This window comes from Lutra lutra, chromosome 3 (genome assembly GCF_902655055.1).
Source record: "Lutra lutra chromosome 3, mLutLut1.2, whole genome shotgun sequence".
NCBI classification, from domain to species: Eukaryota; Metazoa; Chordata; class Mammalia; order Carnivora; family Mustelidae; genus Lutra; species Lutra lutra.
Window position 1 is genome coordinate 66449101 of NC_062280.1, and position 25511 is coordinate 66474611.

The 25511-nt window shown below is 40.7% G+C and overlaps 1 protein-coding gene across 2 annotated transcripts in view; it reads right to left on the bottom strand.

Moving 5' to 3' along the window:
- Positions 1–4833, bottom strand: part of ABCB11 (ATP binding cassette subfamily B member 11) — a 95067-nt gene extending 90234 nt beyond the window's left edge. The window contains exon 1 of one of the 2 annotated variants that reach the window (XM_047722668.1): positions 4495–4833. The gene's annotated coding sequence lies outside the window, so the exon portion shown is untranslated. The remainder of the gene's footprint in view (positions 1–4494) is intronic. The other variant, XM_047722670.1, reaches the window with a different exon arrangement.
- Between the last annotated feature and the right edge of the window lie 20678 nt (positions 4834–25511).

Consider the following 25511-nt stretch of genomic DNA (forward strand, 5'->3'; position numbering starts at 1 on the left):
AAAATACCAAAATTACTAGAACGAATCAGCAAAAGCCTTGCCTATGATATTTTCCAGGAAAGGTGATATTTCCAGAATTGGATGTTAGATGGATTACCTCATATCATTATAAGCATAGAATGAAATTCTGGTATATCACCAGACCATGCTTTCTTCCACAGGTTAGTTCCCTTTTTATTAGATGAGATTCTGGGAAACATAGCAGATGCTAGAGAGTACCTCTGATAGTTTCTGAAACCCTGGGAACATAGTGGGAATCTAGTTTTCGGTGGTCAACAGGTTTGTTTCACAGGGTCACAAGAGTGTGTCTCCTCTTCACCTGGTACATTCCACGATTTAAGCGTACTCTGGTGTGTTGTCACATTTTTTCCCCCATCAATATCAGCAGATGTAATGTCATCTAATTCTACTCTCTCAGCTGTTATCTATAGTACCCAAGCTAACAATTTTGCTCTTGAGCTTCCTAAAGTGTGTGACGGTTTCTTGGATATCACCCATTGCAGGAAGCTTTAATTAAGGTTTCCTAACAATTTACAATAATAAAATTTTACTTTAACCACACAAAAGAACTCAGAATTGAAAATGAGATACCATGCTATTTCCTTTTCACTCTGCCTTTTCATAAAGTAAATGATTTTAATCTCCTAAAAGTCTCTTTGGACACAAATTGAAAATTTTCAAATCTTCCAGGAAGATGGTCTTCCAATAAACTTAGAAAATCTAGGGAGTCAAAAGTCAGAAATCAAGATTCCTAAGCACTGGCTGGCAGACTTTGGCCACCTAATTGTGGAACCCCCAAGAATTTTTAATTGTCCATGCCGGATCTACCGTCCCTCTCTGCTAAATGACGTGTGGTCTGTGTGCAGACTATCTGTACTTCTGTTTAACTATCCAGGGTTGAAGTTTTCTTTTCTTTGATAAGATGTGTAATCTTATCAACACAGAGGAGAGTCTCCTGACCTTTACTGGTAGACACATCACAGATAATTCTACTTTAGAACATTAGCAACAATATTCTGGAAGACCACTGCTGGGGAGGAGAGAGAGAAGACAGAAAGTAACACCTGGATGGGTTGCCTGACAGAACCTAGGACACTGACAAACCTCGGAAAGGAAATAAATAAGCACTGCTATGGGGGGTTGAGGCTGTCAAAACTAGATGAGGTAAAGTTCTATAAGCTATGTCAGGGACAACCCAAAAATCCAAAGAATACAAAATGTCAGTGCCCACCATGGATCATTGCATCAAGGCTGCTAAGTGTGACTTCAAGATTCCAGTCTGACTATTGATACTGCAGGAGAACTGAAAAAGAGAAAGGGAAAGAATGACAGAAAGGCAGGCAGGCAGGCAGGAAGGAAGGAGTGAAGGGGAAGGGAGGGTGGTAGGGTGGGAGGGAGGGCAGAAGGGAGGAAGGGAGGGGAGAGAAAGAAAGAAGAGAGAAAAGAAACAGGTCAGGGGTGAAAATAGTTCTCCTAGAAGCTGGAATCCTTCCAGGGTGAAGATACAACTATAATAGGAACATTCGGCCCACTGCATTTTTGTAAATAAAGCTTTATTGGAACACAATTATGTCCATTAGTTTTAATTTTGTCCTTGGCTGTTCTTGTGCTACACTGGAAGAGTTAAGGAATTGTGACAGACTATACTTACAACCCCCCATCCACCCACCAATGCTTAAACCATTTACTTTCTAGCCTCCTGCAGAAAATATTTGCTGACTCCTGTATTATGAGGTCAGTTCAGGAGAGCCTGGTGCCTGGGAAGAAATATTGCCTGATTTACCCAACCTAAAAATCATATGGAGCCCCAGCCCTCCAACCTGCCCTATCCTCGTGGAACTCACATTGTGGCAGGGAAGGCAGGTGCCACATAAGAGATGACAAGCATGTGACTGTGAGTGAAAAGGAAGCATGGGCATCTCCTAGACCCTCCAGCAAAGGTCCTGTCCTGGTCTTGAGAGTGCAGAGAGGCCTTGGAGCCAGAGCATTTTTAGGGTGGGACATAGGAGATGAGAGTGAGTTAGCCAAGGAAACAGGAGACCAAAAAGCATCCCTGGCAGGGAAGAGCACATGAAAAGGTCCAGATGCAAGAGAGAGCACATAGGCTCAAGGACAGAAGAATGTCCAGTGAGTGTGAAGGGAAGTGGATGGACATCTCTGAAGGACATGGCTGCTGGATTCTTCTGGGCCTCATCTTTAACACTGAGGACTTGGGACCTTACCCCAATGGCAAAGGAACAAAGAAAGAATTTTAGACAAGATAAAGATACGGTCATATTATACTTGTTTAAAAATGCCAACACTCTGATAAGGCTTGGAATTTGAGAGCCCACACCCAGAGGGACTAGGAAATCCAGTTGGGAAGGACAAACATTCTGCCAGGCCAGGCAGCGAGCACCCTCATTTAGCAGGGCACAGACCACACAGTTCATCCCCAGACAGATAGGCCGTTGGTGCCCAGGCTCCTGTCGCTTTTGGCTCTTGTCCCTTCTCTACTCATCAGGTTTTCAATTGTCTCTGGGGAGATTTGTTCTGCTCTCCATTTCATTTCCTCCCAAATACTACCTTTGAAACATGTTGGACCTTGCTTCAACTGAATTTAGGAGGAAGAGGCTGGGGATTTCCTACATCCAGGCCAAGGTAATAAGGAGGATCTAAATGCCCTGGTGGTCAATGAGGAGCTGGAGGGAGAGTGAGGGGTACAAGGCCAGGCTCACGGAGTGCAATGGTCTTCATCCCACCACACAGCCCACTGTGAATATTCTCCTTGGCATTTCTCTTATGAGGCCTTTCCTTTCGTAGAAGCTCTCCAGGCCTCCAGGACCACACACTCCCCTTCCCTGGGCTGCTCAGGGAGAAATGCAGAATGGCTCCTGGTCCTCTGGAATTTGAAAGTTGTCTCCTCAAATTCTGATTTTTTTTTTTTTAAGCCCTGAAAATGCCTTTCAACTGCTGACATGCAGAAATGTAGATAGTGCACTTTTGATATTATTAAACCCAGCAAATGATTTGTTTTTCCCAAGGATCATGAAAAGGAAGAAAGATTAGTTTACACTAAGAAGCAAGAAACATAGAAAAATACTGCCTTGTAGATAAGCAGGTTGTGGCGTGAGGGTGTGAGTCAACAATGTGGAAGATAGGCTAGGATAGAAATGAGGCCCCTTTAGCCTGAGGGCTGCAGCTGATGGACAAGGGAATGAAATGAAATGGAGGACTAAAGAATTGCTCTCAAACAAGAGTTTAAGGTCGACATTACTCCCAGCCTATCTTGGTCTCTACACGCATAGTTCTCCCATCTGCTCAAAGCAACACACAAACCCTAACACTTGATTCTTGCAATGGAATTTGGGCATTTTTTGTTTTTTTCTCTTTTTAGCAATTTCAGTGTCCTTTAAAACTATGGAATGAGCAAGGTTATTTTTTTTTCCTACATTACTTCTTAATCTATTTCCAGCAACCATCAGCAAATATTTGACACCTTTACTGTTAGTGGGAGGACACACAAATTATTCAAGGGGCTTATGATCAAGTAGGGCAGAGCATGTAAACAGTAACTCCCAGGCAGGTAAATGGAGTCTCAGAGAAAATAACAGAAGGTTACAGAGCAGAGGAAGAGGGTACCCAAGTCTGGAGGGGTAGGGAGTGTGTGGGGCTGAGGTGGGGGGTGTTGCTGCATAGAGAAAGAACTTGTATTAAACGAGACCCTGTAAATAAGTTAATGCTTTACAAGTTTAATGATAACCGCCATTAGATCCCAATATTAAGAGTTTGGGATGCAGTCATTATAGTTTGTCTCTAATATGTCTAGTAAGCTAGTCTTCACTCAAAACACTTGGAAATACCACACTTTATTCCCAGACATCATTCGATATTTGACCAATGTATTCAAATTATCAGCAACATGTGATTTCTACTAGCTAGGGAAACCTAAAAAGGGAAATTAGATTCTAGAAACCAACCTTTCTCCCTCTAGCCATGCATCCAAAGCTCATATTTTTTAGTATCTTAGTTACTGAAGACTGGGAGAATGAGGAAATGAGCACGGTGTTGGAGAAAAGAGAAAGCTGGTATAGTTCTCTAATAAATCAGCACCAGCTTTCTGGGATGCAATTTGTGGTAATCTGTGCAAATAGCACTGTGCTTTCATAAAGCCAAGATTTAAAAGTTCACTAGCATTTTTACTTTGGGCAGATTATTCAATCCATTCACCCATTCGCACCACACACCCCATACACCACACACTCACATTCTTAAGAGAGCTGATGCATAAAGTTATAAATGAAAAGTGACCAAGAGCCATCTCTATTGTACATCCTATTATGAAATTATCAATGTATTCTGCAAGTTCCTATCCAAGCATTACAGTATTGCTTATCGCATGGCAAGAGGACAGCCTTTAGTAAATCAGAAACAACACCCCCCAGAGTAGAAGCCAGAAGCCACGGACTTGAAGAACGTAGTCCTCAAATGTTCTAGACAGTAGAAGTCACTTACCTGTGAGCGTGAACTTGAGAAAGCCAGAGAACAAGAGACTCTACTGTGGAGAGACAAAGCGTTTTACCACCTTTTCCAACTTCAGTTTTCATCATTATAAAACACTGAACAGAATTCAAGCTTTTTTGAAAACATTATCTATTTGCTGACGGGTCAATGCCCTGAAGGCCAGGCGAAGCACAGTTCAGTGACATCTGCGGAAAGGTTGAGCACACTGGAAACAATAACCTCAGACCCAGAACATGCTTGGGAAGCCATCTGAGGGCGCCACCAGGCATCAGAAAGTGAGGATTCCCTTGAAAGGAGACTGTGGCACCACCCCCGCCCCACAAGAGCGCTGTGATTGTGGCTTGGTCCTCCTCTTCTGTTCATAGGTCCTTGGTCTGAAGAAGTTACTTTAAAACCTAACAAGCCAAGACCAAAAAACCTTGAAACTTTTCCCCTCAACCTGAAAGATTACTCTTGGAAACTCCTTACGTGGCAGGCCCCTGATACTCCTGCCCCAGCCCCGGAGTTGTGTGGAGATAGATAACCTGGAAGAACTCCTGAACCAGCCTTTTGCTCAAAACTCTGTGCGCTCACATGACCCTTGCACCCTGGCCTCCACAGTCAACGACCTCAGGCTCTACCCACCAGAGGAAGCCTTGTGTAAGGAGAGAGAAATGATTTTTTAAAAGGTTTAAATGAACAGAAATCCAAGTCAAATAAATTCATAGAGCTTCTCCAATGCCTTTGTGTGGTTTGGATCTGTTCCTGTCCCTTCTTGTGAGTTCTTCCCATTTTCTCAAATGCTCTTATTTTTTCTTTCTCTGCCTGAGTTAATCCTTTGCTAAGTGTGTCTCACTCTGGCCTTCAGCAATGAATAATGATAGCCAATGGTGGTCAAGCCCTTGTTGGGTACCTGGCTCAGTTGAAGAGTTTTATTTGTACCTCCTTATGTTGGATTTCTCAATAAGCATAGGGGTTAGATGCTCTCATCATCATCCCCATTGTATCCTGGAGGGGACAGAAGCACAGAGGGGATAAATAACCCATCCCAGGTCTTACAACTAAGGGGTAGCGCCTATGCTCCTAACCACTCTCTGCTAACCTTTCACCCACGCTCTAAAATGCAGTGCTTCTCCATTTACAGAAAGGAAGCTCAAATAATAAGATCAAGTTTTCTCAAATTCAAGTTTTCCAGTCATGAAATTTTTAAAATTCAGCATCCACAGGGTGCCTGGGTGGCTCAGTTGGTTAAGTGCCTGCCTTTGGCTCAGGTCGTGGTCCCAGGATCCTGGGATCCAACCAGGCATCGGGCTCCCAGCTCAGTGTGGAGTCTGCTTCTACCTCTCCCTCTGCCCCTCCTTCCTGCTTGTGCTCTCTCTCATTCTCTCACTTTCTCTCAAATAAAGTAATTAAAAATCTTTAAAAAAAAATTCAGCAGGGGCACCTGGGTGGCTCAGTTGATTGAGCAGCTGCCTTCAGCTCAGGTCATGATCCCAGGCTCCTGGGATCAAGCCCCGCATCAGGCTCCCTCTCCTACTTCCCCTGCATGTTCTCTCTCTCACTGCCTCTCTCTGTCAAATAAATAAATAAAATCTTAAAAAAAAATTCAGCATCCACTACTGTTTATCTCTACTGGAATCCATATATATGATGATTTATAATTTAGCCCCAAATTTTGTATGTTATTGTATGTATATGTTAAATTTTCCATATATCAAGGTAAGCAAACATCAGGAAGATTTATAAGATGTTCCCCTCTCCGAGCTGGTTTGCGAAGCCCTGGGACAGGTTGACTTCTGAGGCAACACAAATGTAGTAATACTGGGTTTGGCACTGGTTAGGACCCAGGAAAAAGAAATTTGCTCTACATAAAACCAAAAAGACAGCACAGCTGTGGGATTATAGCCTTGATAGGGAGAAGAGCCTCTGTAGAATTTTATGACCTTCATTCTGGTGAAATTGTTGATAACAGTTACAGGATGGAAAGAAGCTGCTCACTAGTCCTAGCGTCCTAAGCTTTCCCCTTATGTGACATGTAGATGTACGGGAAGATTAAAAAAAGAAAGAGTTCTAGAGCTAGAAACAATATTGCAGATACCATCTCATCTTGTAGATGCAAAAACTGAGGGCAGAGCAATGACCTGTCTTGAGCCCCTTGCAGGTTTAATAACATCTTCCTCCGCTCCTTCAACTCTGGCCCCTTGAGCAGCCAGGACAGGATGAATACCAAGTTAACCATTCCTATTGTGTTTCAGCCGTAGGTGAGCTTTCTTTATGATCCGTAGTCTAAAAGCAGGTAGAGCTGTGGTGCCTGCTGTCCTCCAGTTAAAACATCAAATGAAACATCTTTGAGGGCTTCCTGTGTGCCAAATACTGTTCTAACCTCTGGGATACAGGATGAGCAATACTGATGAGAATTTCTGCCTTCAGGAATCCTATATTCTGGTGGGAGTAAGGGCAGACAGATAGTAAACAACAAGCACAACATATGTGCAGATGGTGAGAGATGCTACAGAGAGAAACATTAGAGGAAAGGAATATGATAGGGAGTAAGTGTATGTGTGAATGTGTGTTTGCAAGGCAAGCAAGAGTGTCAACATTTTAAGTCAGGCAGTTGGAGAAGGTGACGTAGGAGGAATGACCTGAGGTGAGGGAACAGGTACATGAGGATCTGGAAGAACAGTAAGTGTGAAAGCTCTGGGCAAGGGAGCACCTGCTGTGTTTAAGGAATCACAAGGAAGTCCGTAGAGCTGAAGGAGAGTAAGAGAGAGAGCGGTAGTAAATGGTATCATTGTAATGGCAGTAGAGCGGTGGTTCCCAAAATGTGATTACTAGACCAGCAGCATCAGCATTAGCTGTTAGAAATATAAATTCTGGGGTCTACCCTAGATGTCCTGAATAAAAACTCTTGGGGTGGGACTCAGCATGCTGAAGTTTGAGAACCACTATCATAAAATCTTAAGAGGTCACTTTAGACCAATTTGGACCATGGTTCGAACTCATACCCAAAAATGCCTCAAGGAAGGCCCAAATGAGGAAGATAGAATTCAGCCAACAATTAATTGTTCCCAAAATTGTACTAGGGGGCGGGGGGAAAACTATTGAGGATCATTCTGGGCACTGTGGAAGAATAAAAATAAATCAGTATTATTTTCAATACGTGAATCATTCAAACACAAATCATTGAGCATCTTCTATTTGCAAGATGTCACGTCAGATGTTATGCTGGTTGCCCACTTGTACACTTTAGAGTTAGTGTCCTCGAGAACGTATAAATCTTAAAGGGAAGATAAAGCCCCACATAAAAAGCAATTAAGAGGGGCTCCTGGGTGACTCAGTGGGTTAAACCTCCGCCTTAGGCTCAGGTCATGATCTCAGGTTCCTGGGATCAAGCCCCGCATCAGGCTCTCTGCTCAGCAGGGAGCCTGCTCCTCGCCCCCGCCCGCCTGCCTCTCTGCCTACTTGTGATCTCTGTCAAATAAATAAATAAAATCTTTTTTAAAATTTTTAAAAATAAAATAAAAATTTTTAAAAGCAATTAAGAATAAAATAAGGCAGAACAACATCAAATGTCAAAACATTCAATGCATCTCTTACATATTTTTTTAAAAATGACACATCAGTGGGGACAAGAATCACTAGGGAGTCTCCAAGGAGAGGGAACTGGAGTTACGTCTCAGAGTATGAGGAGGACCCAGTCAGGAATACAGCATGAACAAGGTCATAGAACACACACAGGCAACATTAGGAAGAACCAGATGAGAGAAGAGGCTCGAAAATAGTGGGGGTTTTTTTGTTTGTTTGTTGGCCAACAGTGGTATCTAAGTTTGCTAGGCAAAGAAAGGTTTTCAATGCCAGTAAGATGAGTTATAGATAGTGTAAAACCGGAGCTTCAGTCCAGAAGAAGTCTTACCCATGTACACCAATGACAGGCTCTTTTGCTTCATTATCACCACCCCAAAGAATCAATATAAATTGTGAAAATCCAGCTTGACACAATATAATTAGCTGTGTTTTGTGGCATAAAGATGAGTAGAGAGAAAAATGACAGAATTAGAGCTTCCTTGGGTAGCTTTCTGTTTCTAAAGCAAGCCATGTGGAAGGATACAGTCTCCATAGTTTAGTTCACTGCAAAGGGAGGCAAAATAGACAGTACGGTGAAAAGAGCATCGGTTTATGGAGTCATGAGAACTGGGCTCATGGCCTGCTTCTGTCACTTACTTGTGGTGTGATTTTAGTTAAGGTAATGATACTTACTAATTATTTCCACCTCACATAAAGTTCAACAGTTTTTAATTAAAGAGAAGTTGCTGGCCAGAGAAGGTGCTTGGTTTCACAAGTCACTCAGGGACCCAAGGTGACAGAGACTCTGCTATCCTCAACATGTGACTTTCTCGGTCTTGGACATTGGCATCTAGTCATCCAACAGCAGAAGAGAAAATATGGAGTACTGCATACAGACAGTGTCCACAAGCCAAACCCAGAAGCAGCAGCCATATGCCATTGGCCAGGACTCTGTTTCTTGGCCCCACCTAACTGCTTAAGAAACTAGGAGATGAAGTTTAGCTGTGCACCCAGGAGGTGTGGTCAAAAACAAGCCAGTCTCAAGAGATGGGCTTTGGAATCACAATGATTTGAATTCACTTCCCAAACATGTGACATTGATTATTCTCCACCAGCCTCAGTTTCTTCATCAGTAAAATGGAAGTACTAGTAGCATCGTTACATGGTGATAAAGTTGGCCTGAACTTTCCTGTGCCATAGAGCCTGGGCAAACATGCTGCACGTGGAAAAGAAAGTATTTTGAATGCGGGGGCATCCTTTCACCTAATCCTCAAAGGAATCCTCCAGAAGGAGTACCCACCACTAGTTGATCTGAAACACCTCCCAACCAAGGATTATGCCCTAAAATGGATAAGTTTTAATTTTGAGTCTAAGATGTCAGTCTATCTGGATGGCATGTGGCTATTCACCCCAGACCCAACATGCCTCAAGCTAACGATTAGGTACCCTCCTTAATCATATAGCACCGTGAGTCTGGCTGGCTCTGCCCTGAAAAATTTAAGCTTAAGATTTTTTAGATGAACTTTCTCAGTCTCATTCCGTCTAGTCAAAGGTGTCCACAATTGATATCCACAATAAGATATTAATAGCACATATTTTCCCAGAACCCTTTCCAAATAAGTCAGTGATATCCAAAAAGAGATGGGCCCTCTGGTTGTGCCCATCAAGGAGTGATTCAGTGTTAGTGTAGTAGGAACACTGTGAACCAATGACCTGTGCATTTTTCTCTTCCCCTTTCCTTACCCTGTAATTCTTCTCTAGGCAGGCAGTTAGGTGAATTTTGTACAGTTTTTGCCTACCAAAATCTGTATATTCCTACTTTTGTTTTGTAGACTTATAAAAAGGCCTAGAAGAAAAATATAAATGTGATTATCTCTAAGTTACAACAATGTGTGGATGAGTTTTATCTTCTTCATGCTTTCCTGCAGCTTCTAAACTGTATACAATGAAAGCAAACTATTTTTAATATATGATTTATTAAATGAAAAGAATAAAGTATTTGACAAAAGTAATGCCTATAAGGATGCTTAATAAAATTTATGCTACTAATACTTTTTTAAAGTATATCTGGAGGTTTTGAATGCTCTCCAAATATTAGCTGCGGTTCAGTTGATGCTTTTCTTCCTGAAGCTCTAGCGTCTGCAAAAAATATGGACCCCCTCATTTGGATATCACAGGCAAAATTTCTGTGGATTTGAAGGCTCTGTGTGCACTGCAATCCTGGTTTATCCTAACGCAGACAAGTCCCGTGGAGGGGTATGTGAGGCTCGTACTCGTGTGTATGACCCAGTGGTCTTAAATCTAGAAGCAGCCCCATCCTACTTCAGACCTGTGCCCTGGGCCTGCTTCTCCCCAAAGCTGGCTCTAATCTGAACAGCCTTTGGGGTCCCCTTTGGCTCCTCGTACAGTCTGTCCCAACCCCATGTCGTGGCTGGCTCTGGCTCCTGGGGCTCCTCCAGACTCCCACTTGTTTGGCTATTTAGAGTACAATATTTGGCACATTAAACACTTCATGATGGTCTTCAAATCATGCTTCCTTCAAGATGGTTATGGAGATAAAAGTTTTAAAAAAAGTGAATTGGGCCACCTCAGTATATTTTTAGATGTTTTATGCTGCCCCTATAGAACCAACACCACCAAATGAGACTTTCTCATCACACTCTCAACAAGTTGTAGCTTACAATTATCTGATGAAATACATTGAAATACACAGCTATTTATCTTCTTTAGTTCTCAGTACTTGGCCAGAATTTCTATTTTTGATTCCCTCCCTAATGAGGAAAACTGACCAAAAAAAAGTAAACTTTATTCATGAGCAGATCTTTTCATACCTTCAAGTGGGCTAGTTCTCATCTTCCCCTGAAGACTCATAAAAATTATGAGGGAACATTCATACCTGGAGAAGGGAGAAGAATAGGTGAAAAAAAAAAAAAAAACTAAAGAGGAAGAAAATTAGAGACAATCCTGCTACAGAACATTTGTTACCCACTGATTGTGCCTATGGCATCAAGTAGTCATTTAAACTGTAAAATGAATTCATTTCTCACTGGAAAGGGACAAGCCTGCTGAGGCTCTGGGAAGATTGGGTTTTCATGTCTCAGCTTCACCCGGAACACCTCCCTTCTTAAAGTCATGTATCAGTCTTGGAAACTATAGTCAAGCATAGGTCATAATGATCTATGCCAAGTGGTTACAAATAATGAGTGTGTGGGAGGGTGTATCTACTACTCCCTAGCTCAAAGAAAGGCAATTCATTCTTAAATGCAGCATGCCTTGGCAACAAGGAACCAGTTTTACCAAATCAGCCAATCGTATCTTTGGACAGCAATCTAATAGCCTCATAAAACCAAAATCCACTTCTCTTTTCAGTACGTTTTTCAATCCAGTTGGATGTGGGTAAACTAATATTGTTAGCTTTGAGGAGAAAAACTGAAGATACTTTATTTTTATTGCTCTCTTGCCAGTGGCCGTTCAGAGCTCCCCAGTTCTACTCTTACTAACTCCGGGTGACTCCTGACTACACCGGAAAACTTAGTTCATGGAATGCTGCTTTAAAGCAGGGAGCTTTCGAGACCTGATTCACTGATTCATTACTTCTTATTGACACTTATCTAGGCACACATTTGAAAATGTCAAATTTTAAATAATAATGATTAAAAGTGTTGAATTAAGGGACCCTGGTCATAAGCATCAAACCTCAAACTAAAGTAGGATAAGATTAGGGACATGAAACCCAATTACACCTGCATCGGACTCTCCTGGAAATGTGGAGGTTGCTGCTGTAGTACTAGGGGATCTTCCAGTTCAGGCCAGACCTTCCAGCAGCCCTCATGTCAGAGTCCAGACTTATCTCTCCCAGGATGTAGACAGTCATGTTTACCTTCAGACCACAGTCCATCCCACGTTCGCTGATTTGGCACATCTTCACTTCCTTATTGAGTATGGAAGGGTGGCTGCCTAAGTTCTCAGAAATTTATTTTGGGATTTCCCTGTCATTTATAGGCATGTACAAATGATAGTCGCTAGTTCCTTTATTTTCTGGACTGTTGCATATGTCTTGATTTTTAGTATAAATGAGTGTGTACAGAATGGTGTGTGTGTGTGTATAAGTGTGCCAAGCAGAGCCCAACTCATAACACCTCATAGACGAAGTTATAGTATTACTCTCCAAGTCAGACCTCAAGGAATTATATCTGGTGACCATGAGGTGGCATATCAAAAAATGAAGAGCTACATGCTGAGAATATTGGGACAAAGAGAAAGAAAGAGGCTGGGCCTTGATGATAAGATTGGGCCATTGAACAAACCCTGAAATCCAATGCCTCCAGATTTCACATTATGTGAAATAATGGTTCTTATTACTAACATCACCATTATTAGGATATGCAGCTAGACACATGCTAACGGATACTCCTTACATTCTTAGGTAGCTCCAGAAACTACATCACATCATTACTTCACTTCTCAAGGATGTATAGGCATGCGCATACACACACACACACACACACACACACACACACACACACACACACTCACACGCACACAATTCTATACATTCTACAGATTTTATCAAGGAAAATTCAGAAAATGCCACAAGAAATTAAGTAAGAAGAGTAAATAAGGGAAAAAACAGTCTAACTAAATGGCTCCTTAATGATTGATCTCAAATCTTCATTCCAATCACTATCATGGCTTCTCCCCGTGATTCCCCCACCTAAGTGATTATTGACTTTCTCCTCGTCCCTCACCTTTATTCCTGATGTATCACTGGAAATTCAAGTTTACTGTTGAAGCATTAAGCTTTTCTCTCCTCCACACCTCTGCTTCCTAGAGCCCTTTCTTATTATCAGTCTTGTAAAAGATCTAATCTTGAAAATATCTAGACCTAACTCGGCCAGCCACTCAGGGTGACAAACTTTCCATCCTAGCACCTTGGTGCTATTTGTCCATAACCTCACTGAAAAGGCTCTGGTCCTGATAGATGCTTCTGTGACTCATGCAAAGCCTGGATTAGCCACCTTTTTTTTTTTTTTTTAAGATTTTATTTATTTATTTGACAGACAGAGATCACAAGTAGGCAGAGAGGCAGGCAGAGAGAGAAAGGAGGAAGCAGCTCCCTGATGAGCAGAGAGCCTGATGCGGGGCTCGATCCCAGGACCCTGAGATTATGACCTGAGCCGAAGGCAGAGGCTTTAACCCACTGAGCCACCCAGGCACCCCAGATTAGCCACCTTTGGGCACAACTTCAAGGTTGAGCTGGTTCCTCCAATCCCTGCTGAGATGCCTATAAGTACTTAGAACCTGAAAAATAATCATCAGTAGTGCTCAGCCTGGTAGCTACAAAGAGCTCACAGGTAAGGAAGCTTGGCTGAGTGGTTTGGTGGCCATTGATATATGGGTGTGGTTTGATATCAGTGAAACACGGGCAAGCACAGCACCATTGGCGATTATGTCTGTGGACCAATCTTTACATCTGATCATGCGTCATGTACTATTTGAGTGTTCTTGGACCATGTGTGATCACACTGGTATCTGAATAAAACACTTTCTTCAGGCATGAAACCCCATTTTTAACTTCTAATATCTCCTACTATATCCTAAATTCCAAAATATTCCCATTTAAATGTAATAGGGATAAAATTCACAGCAATGCTGTTTGCATAACCTTCCTTATGATTTCTAGTGTTGCTTCTCAATTGTGGCATTTAAATCTCTAGGCCCCAAAACTCTTGATAACTTCAACTCTAAGAAACCACTTCTTTTCTTCACACTCCCATTGGATTCATACGTTTTTTTCCTTTCCCCTTGTAAGGATCTGAAGCTGTGCTTTTGGACACAGTTATTAAAGTTTATCTTAACCCCAGAGCCCCAGAGTGCTTTTCTCTCACTCTGTTTTATTTATATTAGTAAAACATTGCTGATAAATCATTTGTATAAATGCATGGCTTTGTGAACTTCCTGAGCAATCCAATGGCTTTTCTCCTTCTTCATTGGCACTTACCAGTTCATCATGAGCATCTTGAGCCTTCTTTCACCCTTGGCTCATCTTGGTGTTCAGTTCCTCCGTCCCAGGGCAAAGTCTTTGAACAAAGCAAACCACATTCCTGACACCTATAAGGGGAGAGAGAAACAAGGGAAATTAGGGGTTTACTCTCATTACTGGAAGGTAGGCAGGTGCACAGGAAATACTTAATGCTTGTTACTCCTTGGGAACAACCAGAATAGGACAGCTTCTGACCCATGATCCTCCCATTCTTTCATTTATTTATGCAATAAATATTTATCAGTGACTACTAACTTGGCACTATGGATAGAGATGATGAGAAAACAGACATGGTCTCATGAAGCTTATAGTCCTAATAATAAGTAATAACCAATAATAAGTAATAATCATACAAGTAACCATAGACAAGGTCATAAGATCTATTAGGGCAGAGTTCGAGAGGCTGTGCAAGAGTCAGGCAGAGCATTTTAACTTAGATTGAGAATTTGGAGAAGGCTGGCCTGAGGAAGAGAGGCCAGAGGGATTGGTCAGTGAAAGGGTGGGAAGAAGAGGACAAGAGCTGAGGAAAAACAGCTCATACAAAATCCTAAGGCAGGAGAGAATTTGTAGATTAAAGTAACTAAAAGAAGGCCACTACAGCTGAAGAGTGGTGACAAAAAGAGAGGGTGGCATGGCCTATGGCTGGATAGGTATGTGGAAGGCTGGTATATACGGACCTTGTAAGCCACATTAATGAGTTATGATTGAACAGAAGAGTGATGTGATCCAACTTGTGCTCTTAAACATTCACTGTGATTGCAGGTTGAGTCGAGGGTGGCAAGCTTGGAAGCAGAGACATAGGTCGAAGGCTACTGGAGGAATACAAACAAAAATATGATATGGAAGCTTATCTTGTGGTACTGATAGTAGAGTTCTCAAAAATTGGCCACGTTCAAGAAATATGTATGTATATGATTATTATTTATTAAGTATTAAATTTAACAGTTTTGGGGAGTCAGGAGTGTTAAGTCAGGGATGACTCCAAAATCCCTGGAAAAAATGACTAGATAGGTAGAAGTGTCACTTAGTGACATGGAGAAGAACCAAGGAGAAAAATTGTTGCAAGAGTTAGAACTAAGTGTTCGGTTTTTAATATGTTTATTCTGAGATATTGTGAGATATTAAGAGAAAGACTGAGTAACAACTGGGTCTGGAATTCAACATATAACAGGACTAGAGATCTTGATTTTGGAATAATTGGAATTTCCATGATATTTATGGACTTGGAAGGATCTAAAACCCCCAGAAGAGCATAAAATTAAAAAAAAAAAAAAAATTTCTGCAATTGGTCCCTGAAGGACTCCATCATTTAAGGTTGGGCCAAAGAAGGGGGAATCAGCAAAAGAGATTATAAGCTGACTACCAGAAATATAGATTAAAAACCACAAGGGTCTCTAGTAGCAGATTCTGGAAACTAAGCTTTTCAGAATGTCCATCCTTCGGCTCCAGACATTGAGCCAGAAAAAAAAAAAAATCTGCCATTGTCTTCCACAATCATCAAAGAAGAAAGTATGCTGGACAATAGAAGTTAAATTCGTAGTATTTGGATCAATCTGACATCCAGGGCTTCAAACATCATCCAAGTGGATTGATAACATCAGTGAAGATCAAGGAGTAGGGATTTCAAGGGGCTTATGCTTCCCCAAGAACCCCAAATAATCTGACAAAAACTGTAAAAACCAACCTTATTGGAACTCTGCAAGATGGAAGTGTTTATAGCAATCAAGCGAGCAGTTAACCGGAGAAAGGCTCCTAGAACACAGTAAGAGAATTCCGTGGCATTTTGACTTAGCCTCATCCCATCCCCTTCCCAGTGTGGTGGCAGTCTTCAAGATGGCAACTTGAATCCTCAGTATGAATACATGGTACTGGAGGGAAGAGAGAAAACCTTGTTCCCAAGGAGTTACATTTGTTTTAACCTGTCCATGGTTTCCCTGAAGAACTAACACAAGGAGTGGGCCTTTGTTTCACCTAACTTGTAACCCTCTTAGGATGGAAATATTGACAGCTTAGTACTGCCACCGGACACCAAAATTAACAATTGAAGCAAACAGTAGATAAGAGAAAAGCAAACAGTAGACAAGACAAAAACCAGGAAGAAATAGTGGGGGAGTAGAGTGAGATTCTTTGGGGAATAAGAGCTTTGAAAATCTCCTGAGTATACTAGCTCATCTAGAAAACTATGTGCATGTCCAGGGCAGCAAACATGCTCAGAGAAGACTAGGGAAGACAATATGCTTTCACTTCTAGTTGATCTTTTTTTTTTTTTTAAGATTTTATTTGAGATAGAGAGTGAGAGTGTGAGCACAAGTGAGGGAAGGAGCAGAGGCAGAGGCAAAGGCTGAGGGAGAAGCAGACTCCCTGATGAGCAGGGAGCTTGATCCCAGGACTCTGGAATCATGACCTGAGCCAAAGGCAGACGTTTAACCACAGACCCACCAAGGTGCCCCACTTCTAGTTGATCTTTAAACAGGAAGTGAAGGCCAATTCAGAATTATAAATTGCCTGGCTAAGCATTGAGGGAAAAGGAAGACATTTTTACAACTGAGGTACTGTTATGGGTTGAATTGTGTACCCCCAGAATTAATGTTGAAACTGTCATCTCCATCCAGCACCTCAGAATGTTAGTGTGTTTATAGGAGATAAGGCCTTTAAAGAAGTATTATGTTAAAATGAGGCTGTTAGGCTGGATTGTCCCCAATCCAATTTGACTGATGTCCTTATTAAAAAGAAGAAATTTGGACACTCAGAGACATCATGTCCAAGCAAGTGCAGAGGAAAGGTCATAGGAGGACATAGAAGGTGACCACTTGCAAGGCAATGAGAGAGGCCTCAGAAGAAATGAACACTGTCAACACCTTGAACTTGGACTTCCAGCCTCCAGAATGGTGAAAAAATAAATTTCTGTTGTTGATGTCACCCAGTTTGTAGTATTTTGTCATGGCAGCCCTAGCAAATGAATATAGGTACCTAGATCTGAAAGTGACTTTCTACAGATCCACACACACAAAATTTTAGAAAACTGTTTAGCAATTTGAGTAGAAAGAAAAGAAACAAGAAGACACAGATTAAGCGAAATGGAAGTGAGATATATGAGGAGACAAAACAACGACATGGAAAGATAATAGAGTAAGATAAGGAAGAAAAACAAGAAACTAAGGAACTAAAAATGTATTATCAGAATTAAAAACTTCATTGCAAACAGTAAACAAAGAACCAACATTGTAGGAAATGGAATCAGTGACATATTACATAAATATGGGAATTATTCCAGACTGTAGAGAAAGAAGGCAAAAATATGAAAATGATAAAATAGATATTATAAATAAAATGATAGGAAATGGAGACAAGATAAGAATTGTAAGGTTCTCCATGGAAGGAACAAAGCCAAAAAACAAAAAAAACACTGAGTCCATCATCATTGAAATAAATTAACATCTGGAGTTGAAAAATTTTGAAGTGTAAAGACTGAAGGTCAATAAAAGCAGAACTATATCTGGTTAGTTCCTGGCAAAAAAAAAAAAAAAAAAATTATCAAATTGCAAGGACAGAGGGGAAAAGTCCTGAAAGCTTCCGGGCTGAAAAAAAGATTAAGCCTTAAGACGATCATTGAGTGGGATTGTTTTCCATGGCTGATGATCATTTTTAAAAGTTATTGGTGCTAAAAAGTGCTCCATATCACTCGGCATCAGGGAAATACAAATCAAAACCACAATGAGATATCACCTCACACCAGTCAGAATGGCTAAAATTAACAAGTCAGGAAATGACAGATGCTGGCAAGGATGTGGAGAAAGGGGAACCCTCCTACACTGTTGGTGGGAATGCAAGCTGGTGCAACCACTCTGGAAAACAGCATGGAGGTTCCTCAAAATGTTGAAAATAGAACTACCCTATGACCCAGCAATTGCACTGCTGGGTATTTACCCTAAAGATACAAACATAGTGATCCGAAGGGGCACGTGCACCCGAATGTTTATAGCAGCAATGTCTACAATAGCCAAACTATGGAAAGAACCTAGATGTCCATCAACAGATGAATGGATAAAGAAGATGTGGTATATATACACAATGGAATACTATGCAGCCATCAAAAGAAATGAAATCTTGCTATTTGCGACAATGTGGATGAAACTAGAGGGTATCATGCTTAGCGAAATAAGTCAATCGGAGAAAGACAACTATCATATGATCTCCCTGATATGAGGAAGTGGAGATGCAACATGGGGGGTTAAAGGGGTAGGAGAAGAATAAATGAAACAAGATGGGATTGGGAGGGAGACAAACCATAAGTGACTCTTAATCTCACAAAACAAACTGAGGGTTGATGGGGGGAGGGGGATTGGGAGAGAGGGGTGGGGTTATGGACATTGGGGAGGGTATGTGCTATGGTGAGTGCTGTGAAGTGTGTAAACCTGGCGATTCACAGACCTGTACCCCTGAGGATAAAAATATATTATATGTTTATAAAAAATAAAATTAAAAAAAAAGTTATTGGTGCTGTTGTAGTAATGATTAAATAATTTTTCAACTCTTCACAAATATAGAACCACAAATAATTTGCTTTTCAAATAGCTAAGCATATAAACTGTTGCTTCCCACAAAGTTAATGAAAATGCAGAGGAAATTAAAAGATGTTTTGCATATTTAAGATCCATGTTAAATGACCTGATAATTAGAAAAGACTAAGAAAGCACTTACTGCCAGATATAATGTTATCAAGCCTTCTTAGTGTCATATTTCATCTGGGAATTGCAGATGACCTTGCGTAAAAATAAGTACCTGCTATTCAAAGGTGTATCAGTTAGCTTTTGCTATATAACATACCATCCCAAAACTTAGTGGCTTAAAACACCATTTTATTTACCGACAATTCTGTGAGGGAAGCATTGCTGACTTGGGCGTGGTTGGGGTGGGGATGGAGGGAGGTCTCACTGGGGGTCATGCACCAAGGTGCTGTCATCTGGTAACCCACGGTCTCATGTACCAACGGACTGGTGGTCTGAGTTGGTGTGCTCACAGGTTTGGTGGTTTGGTGCCAGCAGACAGCTATTTCACAGGATTCTAGCAACCTAGCCCAGATTTTATATCGTGACAGCATTACAAATAGGCGGGCTCCAATGTGCCAGTTTTAAACCTGTCCTTGTATCGCTTACGCTGATGCCCCATTGTCCAAAATAATTCACATGGCCAAGCGCAGAGTCAGTATGGGAAGGGATTACACACATGAACATGGATATGGAAAGGCTTGTCCATTACTGCAATAGTCTACCATACGGTTCAACCATATAAACATGCTTAACAGTACACATTTGGGAATTTATTCTGTGTGCGAAGATGTTTGTTTAAAGATGTTGTTAAAGGGTGGCTGGGTGTTTCAGTCGGTTAAGCACCTGACTCTTGATTTCGGCTCAGCTCATGCTCTCAGGGTTGTGAGGTGAAGCCCCTCATTGGGGTCTGCGCTCAGCTCAGAGTCTGCTGATCCCTCTCCCTCCTCCCACTTATGCATTTCTCACATGCTCTCTCTCTTTCGCTCTCTCTCTAAAATAAATAAATAAATAAAATCTTTTTAAAAAAATGTTCTTCAAAGGAATATTCATAGTAATGTAAAATTAGAAGTGTTCTAAATGCACAATTATGGAGGTTAGGAAACAAACCCATATGATGGGATACAACTTCTTGTTTTTTTAATCACTGAACAGAAGAATATTTATTGATAGCAGGAAATTTTCTGGATAAGTTTAGGGTAAATTTTCTAGAAAGCAACCAACAGGGGCACCTGGATTAGTTAAGCAGCTGCCTTTGTTTCAGGTCATGATCCTGGGGTGCTGGGATCGAGCCCTGCATGGGGCTCCCTGCTCAGCTAGGAGTTTGCTTTTTCTCTTCCTCTGCTGCTCCCCAACAGCCCCACCCCCTCCCACCGCCCCACAATGGCTGGTGCTCTCTCTCTCCTTCTCTTTCAAAAAAAAATAACAATACATATGAGACTGTTTTGGTAAAACACATGGAGACACACATATATCATACGAGAAAAAAGACTAAATAAATGTACTCTAAATTATAACAGTGATTTTGAGTATGCTGATACAGACTCCAAAGTGAGACAGATCTGGGTCTGAATAGGTAAGTACATTGGATCAATTATTTAACCTCTCTGGGTCTCAGTTTTCTAAAACTACAAATTAGTGTATAGTCTAATAACTGATCAGGTTGTTATGAGGATTAAAGAAGCTAATGCTTGTAGCGTTGTGCTTGGCCAACTAAACTGAAGTTTGTTAGTATTACTCTGAGTCGCTAAATAAGGAATGATTTTTCTGTTGATTTTTCTCTGATGAGATTAAGTTACTTTTATTTAATAACAAAACTAAAGGAATAGTAAAAAAAATTCTTGGAATTATTGGGATTTTGTTTAAATGTTAAACAAGCCTTCATACAGATGGAACAGAGCCAAAATCCAAGTTCTGTAGCCCCAGTTCAGCAAAGGAAAGGCTCTCTCTCATTCAGGGAAAAACTAGAGAAAGCAGCCCCCGTGCTTTGAGAAGCTGCCAGGCAGTAGTCCCAGTACATTGTAAAGGTAAGAAACAGTTCACCTGGGACATTTGCTTAACAATGTTGGTGATGCACGAAAAGGCCACCGGAAGCTAGCCTTTATTAGGCCAGATGGACATCACTGTGGGTCATTTTCTGGGTCTACAGCCCATCAACTTCAGCTATTAAAACAAGGGACATGTCCTTTATTTTTGGTAGATTTCATTAATAAGAACATTTCCATTCCCAGGATGCGAGGCTTTGCACTCAAATCAGCTTACAGGTAGTTTGCTTTCAAACACAGTGAAACTAATAATTCACATTGCAAAAGAAGCAACCACCAAAAAGCCAAGTTTACGTAACTGTATTCGAGCAAGAAAAGAACATTGGGAAAATCAGAAAAGCTAATAGCGTTTCACAAATTTCACCCTAATAGTGTCCATAAATCTTGCAAACTAAATGAATCCAATGCATCTAGATGATAAAGATATTTAGGTTTAAAAGCAGTGATTGTTCCAGACATTGCAAGCTTGTTGCTGGCTAAGTTTGTTCCCTATTACTCGTATTTCCCATAACACCTGGCAAAGTATTTTGCACAAGAAATACATGGGGCCTGCCTGGGTTTGTTAATTAATAGTCAAAGCACTTGAATTGACATTTAGGTGCTTGTAAATGCAGGCTCAACTCCATGACCATAAGAGAAGCGTCTGATGTACTTTATAAAATAGCAGTGAGGTATGTTACTTTTTACATATCATTATGACAAAGAAGTAAGGAAAATTTGAAAGCAGATTTAGAAGCATAAAAAACCTACAGCAAACCTATACCTTCCATTAAGGGACCAGTCTGTTCTTAATAAGGTATTCATTCCAAGCACAGATTATGAAGGCTGAAGCTAATCTCAGTGTGCCTCTCTCCTCCCCAATAATACTTTAATTCAATTTTGAACTTCAGTGCAGAAGAACATTGATTATATGTGCCTGTATACATACATACATAAAATCAATCTAACACTACACACATTTGTAAAAAAAAAAAAAGTTACAAAAATAAAAAAGTATGGTTATATCACGTTTTAAACTTTTTATAATAGACTATTTCAAATCTACATAAAAGTAGACATGTTGCCGTCCTGAACTCCTAGGTACCCATCACCAGCCCCAGCTTAAACCCATGGCTAACCCTGGCCCAACCGCACCCATAGCCATTCCTTCCACTACTGCAGTATTTTGAAACAATTCCCAGACATCCTATTATTTTCTCCATTAATATTTCAGTAATTAACCTAAACAGCAAAGGTTCTTTTTTGGATAACTCTAATACTGTCATCACATTTAGAAAATTAACAATAATTACTTAATAGAATCAACTATCCATTATTTAAATTGTCAATTGTGTCATAAAAATTGCTATAAGTGGATTTATTATTGTTTTAAAGTATGTCCCTTTGAATCAGGATCCAAATAATTCCTGTATATGGCACATGGTTATTACATCTAATTTAAGCCTCCTTTAATCAACAGATTTCCTCTCATTTTTTGTGTGCGCAGTTTATTTCTATGGAATAAATAAAGTTGTTTGTCCTTTGACTTCCCTCCATTGGTTTGCTAATGGGACTCCAGTGTATAATTTATTCTGTTTCCTCCTTTCTCTGTATTTCCTGTACACTAGTGTTGGGATGTAAAGGCTCCATTAGATTCAAGTTTTATAGGTTTTGGTGATTTTCTGGGGGGCGATGGGGGTGGGCAGGACTTTTCCCTAGTCGCCATTGTGTTGGGTCATTTCATTCTCAGTGTAGTCTTAAAAAAAAACAAAAACCTTTCCTTTTTGTATTGCCTTGTCCTCTCTTTTCACCTACACCACCTAACTACCATGACCCATATTTACAATCCAATGCATATCCCTCCATATTTTCTCCATGTTCACTTAAATATCTTCATGCATGTGCAGAGATTCTCTGTTTGCTTTACAAAAAGACATCTCGAAAAGCCTTCCAAACCAAGTAGTAGAGCTCCCATTTAATGGCTCCAAAATAATATTCTCTAAGTGTATTTGCCACAATTTATTCAGCCATCCTAATGCAGGTGGCACATACTTTGTTCTTAGATCTCATTGCCACATCTTGTTCATATACACATATATACTGGCTTTTGTTTTTATAGGATGAATTTCCCAAGAGTGAGATTGTGGGGTCCAAAAGTATTCTGTATATTTTATTCTAATGGATGTATCCAAATCGCTTTCAAGAAAGGTTGTAGCAGTTCACATATCCACCAGCAGAAGAGGAGGTCACCCTTTCCTCCACAATCTAAAACAGTCTCAAGGAATGGGGGGGAAAAAATAGTCACAAGTGAGAATCACATGTTGGGAGCCAGCAAGGAGCAGGGGTCATTCAAGGCCAGGAAAAGCTCCATGGGATTCCCTCATCAGCAATGAGTGAGCTAATGGTAAGTGGTTCTTCAATAAAAAAGACCCTATTCATCTTTGTATCTCATCAGCCTAGCACAGGCCTGGCACAGAACAAACAATTCTGAGTCTGAAACAGGGTCTGAAAATAGTTATCTCTAACTGCTAAGAGCTGCCTCTAACTCTTCTCCATTTCATGGATCCCGGGAAGTTCTTTCCTACTAGGTGGTACTTGCATATTACATGGTGGAATGTATCTAGCATCTGCCCTTAATCTCATTTGAGTCTCTCCATCTCAGCTAAAATTTTGGGGAAAAGAATTTGTCTTGGATTGGAAGAAACCAGGAAACTTGGCAAGCGAATCATTCCTACGTCATGGAACGTTCTGGGTTTTTTTTGTTTTTTTGTATTTTTGTTTTTTTTAAATGTTCTGCATGTGATGGTCACACCAAAAGGAACACCCATCTCCCTTCCTCTGTGAGAGTCACATTTTTCTTATTAAGCCTTCATTCATCTCTCTTGCTTCATTTGCCTTTCCAGGTCTATGTTCCCTAATATATTATTCCTTACCTCACCTTTCCAGCCAAGACCTCTTATTTGAATAAGCTAAAAGGTTGTGCCTTCTGCAAATGAGAAAGATCTTTCTTCAAAGAATCTACCAAATGTTCTCACAATTCAGTCCTTAACTATTAGTTTAACTAAGGACTTTACAGTGAAGGGGAACAAAAAAATTAGCCCAGCTTCATTTTACAATTGGGAGAATCAGGAAATGCCAAATGAGTAACAAAGCTCCTAGTTTTGACCAAGCCTACCTATGCATATATGGGAAGCATTAAGTTGCTCGAATGAAAAGTCATTGTTGGTGTCATAAGGGGGATCTTTATGCTGGAAATAAGAAAGCTGTCTGTTGACAAAGAGAAGAAGTACAAATTGCAATGTACACTTGTAAAAATGCAAAGTCATAATACCAATTCATCATTATGCAAAGAGACACACTGCACTGAGAGTGACCTTGGAGACAGGATTCCACTCCGCCAGGAAGGAGAAGGCCAGCATGAACCCTCCATAAACAGCCTTGCCTCACTGGCCCCCTTACAAGAGTGACACCAGCCATGCTCCAGGAGTTGGATCCATTACAGCTTGCAGTGCTGGCCTACATCTGATCTCCTTTCAAGACTGTCTCTGGCTTGGAACCTAGCACAGTGCAGTTGCAAGAAACCTGAAACATGTTGCCTGAGATAGCCTTGAATCTGGACATTCTTGTGTTTTGGTGTCTGAAAAGGTGGAAAAAGCACACTTGGGCAGAAATTGGGGGAAATATGGGCAACATAGAGATTTTTTTATTATTATTATTAAAATATAATGTATTATTTGTTTCAGGGGTATAGGTCTGTGATTCATCAGTCTTACACAACACACAGCACTCACCATAGCACATACACTCCCAATGTCCATCACCCAGCCACCCCATCCCTTCCACCCTCCTCCACTTCAGCAACCCTCAGTTTGTTTCCGGAGATTAAGAGTCTCTTATGGTTTGTCTCCCTTTCTGGTTTCGTCTTGTTTCATTTTTCCCTCTCTTCCCCTATGATCCTCTGCCTTGTTTCTCAAATTCTACATATCAGTGAGATCATATGATAATTGTCTTTCTCTGATTGACTTACTTTGCTTAACTTAATACCCTCTAGTTCCATCCACGTCATTACAAATGGCAAGATTTCATTTTCTGGTGGTTGCATAATATTCCATTGTGTATATATATACCATATCTTCTTTATCCATTCATCTGTCAGTGGACATCTGGGCTCTTCCCATAGTTTGGCTATTGTGGATATTGTTGCTATAAACATTGGGGTGCAGCTGCCCCTTCAGATCACTACATTTGTATCTTTGGGATAAATACCCAGTAGTGCAATTGCTGGGTCACAGGGTAACTCTATTTTTACATTTTTGAGGAACTTCCATACTGTTTTCCAAGGTGGCTGCACCAGTTTGCATTCCCACCAACAGTGTAGGAGGGTTCCTCTTTCCCCGCATCCTCACCAGCATCTGTCGTTTCCTGACTTGTTAAGTTTAGCCATTCTGACTGATGTGGGGTGGTATCTCACTGTGGTTTTGACTTGTATTTCCCTGATGCCAAGTGATGTGGGGCACTTTTTTATGTGTGTTGGCCATTTGGATGTCTTCTTTGTAGAAATGTCTGTTCACGACATAGAGATTTAAAAGAAAAAGGACAGTCATCAGCTTAGTGTTTTGTTTTCTACAGCTGAATGAAATCCACAGTGCAATCTTCCGATTTTAAAAAGAACTAGGAAAAAATAGAATGGCAATTTGGTTCTGTAATTTTTATGTTAACTTTGATGACCAGAAATCTAATATAGGGAAAGTTCTGAACAAGCAGCCCTTCATAGGTTGCCTTGTTAAAGAATATAATGAAAGAAAATTTAGCTCTTAAGATGTAAATTTGAATGTAGTCCAGACAAGGCAC